The following is an 8944-nucleotide window of genomic DNA, read 5'->3' as shown; positions in this document are numbered from 1 at the left end:
ATAGATGCTGACAGATCGTTCAAGAGGAATGGCTTACCATTAGAGTGCGTAACATTTATTATTGAAGTCTGCAAAAACATAACATCAGTGTATTCAAACAATGAACTGTAATAACTAGAGATTATAGAAACGCCTTAGTTCAGATACATTTGCAGCACTTATGTTATCGACTGTAAGTGATTTAAAAATGATGGAACTATTTTATCCTGCGTCTTTCCATTCGCTAATGAGCTACGGAATCATTTTCCTTGGGAAACCCAAGAATCAGGAATGGTGCTATCAGAAAACAGATGCAAGTTGCAGGTATTATATTTGGTGTTACTTCTAGAATATCCTGCAGAGATCCCTTGGAAAAAATGGGTTTCTGACAATTACATATTTTTATTAATATCCATTGTCTCCATCAATAATTCTCTTTATCCAAAAGACAGAGCTTCCTGCTGGTCAACATCTAATCCGTTGTAGACTAGCTTGACAGAAAATTAATATTTTAGGCCATTTTGTAATCAAAATCAACTGTAAAACATAATAATATTTCATAATTTAATTCTATTGTATTTAAATTAAATTTTGCACGTTTGACTTCTTTCAACTTCCCAGGGACTCCTCTCTTTGGATCTGTGGAATTCAATCTACATCTACATCTACATTTACACTCCGTAAACCACCCAACGGTGTGTGGCGGAGGGCACTTTACGTGCCACTGTCATTACCTCCCTTTCCTGTTCCAGTCGCGTATGGTTCGCGGGAAGAACGACTGCCGGAAAGCCTCCGTGCGCGCTCTGATCTCTCTAATTTTACATTCGTGATCTCCTCGGGAGGTATAAGTAGGGGGAAGCAATATACTCGATACCTCATCCAGAAACGCACCCTCTCGAAATCTGGACAGCAAGCTACACCGCGATGCAGAGCGCCTCTCTTGCAGAGTCTGCCACTTGAGTTTGCTAAACATCTTCGTGACGCTATCACGCTTACCAAATAACACTGTGACGAAACGCGCCGCTCTTCTTTGGATCATCTCTATCTCCTCCGTCAACCCGATCTGGTACGGATCCCACACTGATGAGCAATACACAAGTATAGGTCGAACGAGTGTTTTGTAAGCCACCTCGTTTGTTGATGGACTACATTTTCTAAGGACTCTCCCAATGAATCTCAACCTGGTACCCGCCTTACCAACAATTAATTTTATATGATCATTCCACTTCAAATTGTTCCGCACGCATACTCCAAGATATTTTACGGAAGTAACTGCTACCAGTGTTTGTTCGGCTATCATATAATCATACAATAAAGGATCCTTCTTTCTATGTATTCGCAAAACATTACATTTGTCTATGTTGCCACTCCATGCACCAAGTACGTATCCGCTGCAGATCTTCCTGCAATTCGCTGCAATTTTCTAATGCTGCAACTTCTCTGTATACTACAGCATCATCCGCGAAAAGCCGCATGGAACTTCCGACACTATCTACTAGGTGTAAAGTGATGCTATTAACTTTTATTTCACAATTGAAAACTAGACTGGCAGAGGTTTTTTTGCTACTAGCCTATAGGGACAATGTGGTAGAGATCAGCAGCTGAAATGAACAGTAAGGTTTAGAGCTCGGAAGTACCACAATCTTGATACGGGTGCTAATGATATCGCACTTTAAGCGCACAGTGTTTTTTAATCCACCCAGCCAGTGCTGTGAAGTGGGCAGAGCTGCCTGGCAGGCACGGCACGTGCGTGAGGACGCGTGTCCGGACGCAGTCGGCGGCCCGCAGTCAGCTGTTTAGGTCGAGCCGCGCCGTGGGAGCGAGGAGAACCAGCAACTGCGTTCAGCAACGCACGCGCGGGACCGATTGCCGGCACGTTGTATGAGGGAAAAAAGCAGTTTCTGAATGTCGGACACATTCATTAGACGAAAAGAAAACTGTCTATAAGTTTCTGAGTTTGCAGCCAAATTAGTATCGTAATTTTCTCAATACTTCAACAGCTTCCCAAGTCGCCTTCTGAGGTGTATCGGCGCAGGGCTTGGTGAAGTTGTGACAGAAAGCAATGGAGAAGTGCACCCGACACTCCTGAAAAAGACTGCTAGGGAAGCTGTCGAAATATTGTCAAAAAAGTGACAACACATTGTGTGCTAATAACTGCATAACATGTAATTGGATGGACGTTGAAATTTGAAATATCGTAACATCAGAGAGTATGTATATGAAGAGTCATCATCACCATTTTTATGTATTACACTTTTCGCAGCTGGCAACTTCAAATACTGCAACAAAAAACACGTTTCTTGTAGTGGCCATTTTCGCAGCAGCTGTATATAAATCGCAGCTGTTTGAAAGAAAATGAGTTTTTTTGCATGCTGCACATAGAAATTTTTATTTTTATTTGTGCACCCAGACGCGTTTCGCCTTTTTTACAAGGCATCTTCAGTGAGTGTCCTGAAATATTATATGATTTGTCCATTTTTACACATAGGTTGAATGCAGTTGAATATAGAAATGATGAATGCAGAAAACTGAGAATGTTGGTAACACTTAGAAAAACACATGAAACTCTGTATTAAGAAGATGGCAGTTACAGTGATGTGAACTGAAAGTGAACTGTAAGATGACCGCCTGGTTACCAGATGAGAAAAAGCAGTTTGCTTAGATGCAATGAATTAGAAGTTACCTGTAAGTACCTTTCCATTTCATAAAAAAACATTAAGGAACTGTTTTTAAATCTATAACCTAGATGTGAAACCATAATCTATGTGTAAAAATGGACAAATCATGTAATATATCAGGACACCCACTGAAGATGCCTTGTAAAAAAAAGGCGAAACACGTCTGGGTGCATAAATAAAAATAAAAATTTCGATGTGCAGCATGCAAAAAAGGCAGTTTCTTTGAAGCAACTGCAACAAAAAAGTGTATATACGAAGGACGTAAGTTGCACAAGAAATTCTTTGTTTTTTCATTAATGGGAAGACAGTTTCACAGTCGCAGATGATGAAAATCGTAGCGCCAGGCATTTATTTACTACGTTAGTACGATTAAAATAACTCGTATTAATTTCAGGTAATTGCTGGGGCTAACCCTTTGAATAGGTCACTACACCCCCACCCCCACCCCCACCCGCCCCCTCTACACACATATTTATCAAAACAAAAAATTTCCAAACTGTTGAAGCGGAAACAATTACTTCATAGACAAGCTATATACCACTTACACAGATCCAAAGTATTCCACTACTATACTGATTATGTGCAGAAAAGTGTAGTAGAAAGGAAAAACAAAGTTACTTTTATATTCCTATCTGCAGTACTTCTAGCAATCATTTCCATACCATTCTCCAAAAATATGGAAAAATGGAGTGTGGTGCAATGAATTAGTATCGGCATAACTGTTGCTTTCTACTTAGTACAGTTTACTAATCCAGGATTATCAATAAGAATTTGAAGTGCTGCGGCCGATATCACTTCGTACTAAACGGGGACATCGAGAGCACACAAAGACGTATGGCGCCGTCGTTCACAGGCCTGCTTGGCCGTCGAAGGAAGTGTCACAGGAATACTGGAAAACATATAGTGGCGTAGCAAGACCTGCTTAGAAAATTTCAAGAAGGGGCTCTGAAGGCGAAAACGTAAATATCATTCATCCACTAGCTGCCGAAAAACGTGAAGAGAAAATTATACTAAAAAAATGACAGACATTTTTCCTATCCATCATGGAAATGGGAGAATCTTTCGTATACGGTGCAATAAAAAGTTCCTCTCTGTCACTTTCTTTGCAGCGTACAGTCGTAGAATGAAATAACGCAGGAATTTTTCGGAACTCGCTGCTGATTTGGTTCAAATGGCTCTGAGCACTATGGGACTTAACATCTGAGGTCATCAGTCCCCTAGAACTTAGAACTACTTAAACCAAACTAACCTAAAGACATCACACACATCCATGCCCGTGGCAGGATTCGAACCTGCGACCGTAGCAGTCGCGGGGTTCCGGACTGAAGCGCCTAGAACCGCTTGGTCACAACGGCCGGCGCTGCTGATTTAAACGGTTCTATGCAAGTGCGTCTTTCCGGTATGCTGACAAGGTACAGGAGTGACTTCGAAAGTGCATGTAAAGTGTTATTCTGCTTTTTTGACGGTTTCGGTGTTACATACCTGCGGTCCGCCCTTTAACTATTTTGTGTCTCTGAGACCCCGAGTATGCAAGTGTTCATACAGGGCGTCTCAGGAGGAATGGTCAATATTCAGGGATTTGACAGGAATGATCATTCGAAGCAAAAATGTCTATTAAACATGGGCTCAAAAGTGAATATCTTAGGAGCTATGAGCACTTGTTCATCTTCGCTATTGTGAAACATTTTCTTCTACTGAAGAATTGCTCATATCTCGTAACGTACCGGTATGCATTTTAGAGCCGACGCTTACTAGAATTTTTTGCTTCGAATGAATGCTGACTGCTCCTCATGGGACACCCTGTATGTGAGTCAAACCGTTTTACAACTCTGCTTTCGCCGCCTGCCGCTATTAGTGCACCTCTGCACTTCCTGCCGCTGTCGTGTCTAGCTGAATTATTTTCAAGCTGAGCGAATGAACTTAATACCCTAGTTGTGCAACGTTCTCGTTGAACTTATCACTTTCAGACAGCTTATTACAAACGGATCTTTATTCGTCTCGACAGACTTGTACGAAGTTCTTGAACACCAGTTATTTCGTGTCGTTTCTTTCTGTTTCAGAGTAAGCGGTTGTTTAGTCTTTATTATTGTTAGTAATGAATGGACATTCTCTTAAAAACAGAAAGAACCAATGGCGAGTCTGGCTCAGTAAGCAAGGAATAACTTCATGCCTTTCATAAATATCAGCTCATTACCGATGCTACTGTCTCCTTATCAGAATCACAGTGCTCGGTGGTGCCTACTACTGTTAAAAATATGTTGACGAGAATCTGCAGATCAGCCTACGTTATTATCCAAAAGTGTCGTTTTTAGAATTCTCTTACAAGCTCATCTTCTCTGCTAATTCGTAAATTTTCCTTGTATCATAGTCACATGACCGTTTTCCATCGTGCCGGCCATTGTGGCCGAGCGGTTCTAGACGCTTCAGTCCAGAACCACGCTGCTGCTACGGTCGCAAGTTCGAATCCTGCCTCGGGCATGGATGTATGTGGTGTCCTTAGGTTAGTTACGTTTAAGTAGTTCTAAGTCTAGGGGACTGATGACCTCAGATGTTAAGTCCCATAGTGCTCAGAGCCATTTGAAATCGTCTGTAACAGAACTTCCATAAAAGAAGACTAATGAGGCAGTGAAACGTAAGAGTGCAGATCACAGTAACAGATATACCAATATTTCGGCGTGCTACGATACGGAATTAGCTGTTTGTTCACAAAAACGGGTCGGTTCATACGATGCGTAGCATTGCTAACACGAAAGTTCGCGAGGTGTTCAAGTGGCACTAAAATCTGTATTTATCCCACATTCGGACGCTAAGAATCCATCTACATCTACATTTACATGCATATTTCGCAGACCGCCGTACGATGCATAACAGAGGGTACATTACCACTACCAGTCATCTCCTTTCCTGTTCCACTCGCAAACAGAGCGACGGTAAAACGAATGTCTAAAAGCCTCCGCACGAACCATTATTTCTCGTATCTTGTCTTCCTGGTCCTTACGCGAAATGTACGTTGGCGGCAGTAGAATCGTTCTGCAGTCAGCCTCAAAAGCCGGTTCTCTAAATCTGCACAATAATACCTTGCGGGAAGAGCATCGTCTTCCCTCCAGTCATTTCCATTTGAGTTCATGAAGCATCTCATCTACATCTACATCGACATGGATACTCTGAAAATCACATTTAAGTGCCTGGCAGAGGGTTTATCGAACCACCTTCACAATTCTCTTATTATTCCAATCTCGTATACAGCGCGGAAAGAATGAGTACCAGTACCTTTCGGTACGAGCTCTGATTTCTCTTATTTTATAGTGGTGATCGTTCCTCCCTATGTAGGTCGGTGTCAACAAAATATTTTCGCATTGGGAGGAGATAGTTGATGATTGGAATTTCGTGAGAAGATTCCGTCGCAACGAAAAACGCCTTTCTTTTAATGGTGTCCAGCCCAAATCCTGTATCATTTCTGTGACACTCTCTCCTATACTTCGCCTTTGCCGGCCGGTGTGGCCGTGCGGTTCTAGGCGCTTCAGTCTGGCACCGCGTGACCGCTACGGTCGCAGGTTCGAATCCCGCCTCGGGCATGGATGTGTGTGATGTCCTTAGGTTAGTTAGGTTTAAGTAGTTCTAAGTTCTAGGGGACTGATGACCACAGATGTTAAGTCCCATAGTGCTCAGAGCCATTTGAACTTCGCCTTTCTTTGAACTTTTTCAATGTACTCCGTCAGTCCTATCTGGTAAGGATTCCACACCGCGCAGCAGTATTCTAAAAGAGGACGGACAAGCGTAGTGTAGGCAGTCTTCTTAGCAGGTCTGTTACATTTTCTAAGTGTCCTGCTAATAAAACGCAGTCTTTGGTTAGTCTTCCCTACAACATTTTCTGTGTATTCCTTCCAATTTACGTTGTTCGTAATTGAAGTTCCTAGGTATTTAACTGAATTTACGGCATTTTGATTATGGGCGTTGATGACCACGCTGTTTAGCGCTCGAAAACCTCAAACCACACACAGTCAAATGGTTCAAATGGCTCTGAGCACTATGGGACTCAACTTCTGAGATCATTAGTCCCCTAGAACTTAGAACTAATTAAACCTAACTAACCTAAGGACATCACACACATCCATGCCCGAAGCAGGATTCGAACCTGCGACCGTAGCGGTCTCGCGGTTCCAGACTGTAGCACCTAGAACCGCACGGCCACTTCGGCCGGCAAACCACACACACACACGGCATTTTGATTAGACAGATTTATCGTGTAACCGAAGTTTAACGAGTTCCTTTTTAGCACTCATGTGGATGAACTCACACTTTTCGTTATTTAGGATCAACTGCCACTTTTCGCACCATTCAAATATCTTTTCAAATCGTTTTTGCAGTTTGTTTTGATCTTCTGATGACACTATTAGTCGACAAACGACAGCATCATACGCAAACAACCGAAGACGGCTGCTCAGATTGTCTTCCAGTAGTACTTCGTGCTGATCGAACCTACCGGTAACAAATCAAGCAGCCGCCTTTGAATTACTTCGCTGTCTTCCTTTAATCTGACCTGGTGGGGATCCCAAACACTCGAACAGTACACAAAAATGGCTGGGACTAGCCTTCTATACGCCGTCTTCTTTATGGATGAGCTAAACTTTCTTAAAATTCTCGCAATAAACCGAAGTGGAAGATTCGCCTTCCCTACTACCAACCTGACGCGCTCGTTCCATTTCATATCGCTCTGCAACGTTACGCCTAGGTATTTAACGGAAGTGACTATGTTAAGGTGCTCCTTACTAATGCTATATTCGAACGTTACAGGATTGTTTTTCCTACAATGCATTAACGTGCATTTTTCTACATTTATGGGAAGCTGCCATTCATCAAAACACACAGAATTTTTTCTGTCTTGTATACTCCTATCGTCATTCAGCGACGACACCTTCCCGTCCACCACAGCGTCATCAGCGAACAACCGTAAACTGTTGCTCACCCTTTCCGTCAGATCGTTTATAAAGGAAGAGAATAAGAAAGGCCCGATCTCACTTCCCTGCGACACTCCTGACTATATCCTTGTCTCTGATCAACAGTCGCCGTCGAGGACCACGTACTGGAGTCTTTTACCTATGAAGTGTTCCAGCCACTCAACTATCTGAGAGCTTAAACTGTACACTCGGACTTTCGTCAACAGTCCGCAGTGGGGTGCCGTGTCAGATGCTTTCCAGGTAAGCCTTTTTTCTCAGATATTTCCTACTCTGGGCTCAGGTTCAAAATGCCCTGCTCTCGTTATGAGCTACTTGCTTGGCGTAGTGTACGCGTCGTCAAGATGAAATGTCAAGGAAGGTGCCGCAGGACCAACCTCGGAGAGGGAGCAAGTATACGAGTACAGCGCGACACAGTGACTGAACCGAAACCAACTGACGTTACCGTTTCTTACGTTGAAGTTATCCCCTCTACAAAAAGTTTCTGAAAAGTGATACAGCGTAAAGGTTAATGCAAACTATCAAGAAGATTGAAATCCGGACTACCTGGTGCGTTCATCGTCGTCCATATGGTGTTGGCGAGAATCTCGTCAAATTCACTGCAGACAACCGCGTCCATGGCGCACACAGCTTGGCGCCTACGAGCGGCGCAGCGTTGTCCTACGGACGGAATACGGTGTTCGCTTTAGAAACTGAGTTATCAAGGAACGCGTCGATACTGTGATGTATCGTGTAAGGTGACTGACGAAGCAGGCGACTGCACGGCAGGGCAGGACAAAGCTGCAGAGTGGTACGCAGGCAGGCAGCAGCTGGAGGCGCCCTCTGCAGGGCCGTCCCGTGACGCGGCTGTGGAAAATCCCCAAAAGGGCGGCGCACGGCACACGGCGCACGCGGCGAGGTGCCCCGCTAGCTGGCTCTTTCCGCTGCCGGCTGCAGCCTCCCTTGTGTAACAACTGTGAGCAGTCTCCACGGTCCCACCACCGCTGCGCGTGCGTGCAGCTACACTGACGGAAAAAATCGCAACACCAAAAAGGAGTGTGCAATTTAAACGAAAGTTCGTAGGTATTTATCTTTATCTGAAAGATGATGTCTCTTCAAATTGTTCACCATTCTCATAAGAAACAATACAAATCACGTTTGCTTTAAATCACCCTGTAACAATAGTAAGCGTTAGTTAACTCTGAGACTGTGCGTGGTGAGTTGATATTAGTCAAGAATACCTTTAAGGCGACAACACCTATCAAAACCTCACTGGGAATGAACGAGATCGAGTAATAGGGCTACGAAAAGCTGCATGTTGCTTCTGCGATACTGCTGAAGGACTTGGCAGGA

The sequence above is a fragment of the Schistocerca piceifrons genome, chromosome 1 (assembly GCF_021461385.2).
Source record: "Schistocerca piceifrons isolate TAMUIC-IGC-003096 chromosome 1, iqSchPice1.1, whole genome shotgun sequence".
Taxonomy (NCBI): domain Eukaryota; kingdom Metazoa; phylum Arthropoda; class Insecta; order Orthoptera; family Acrididae; genus Schistocerca; species Schistocerca piceifrons.
The sequence above is the reverse complement of the archived record's forward strand: the minus strand, read 5'-3'. Positions refer to the sequence as shown.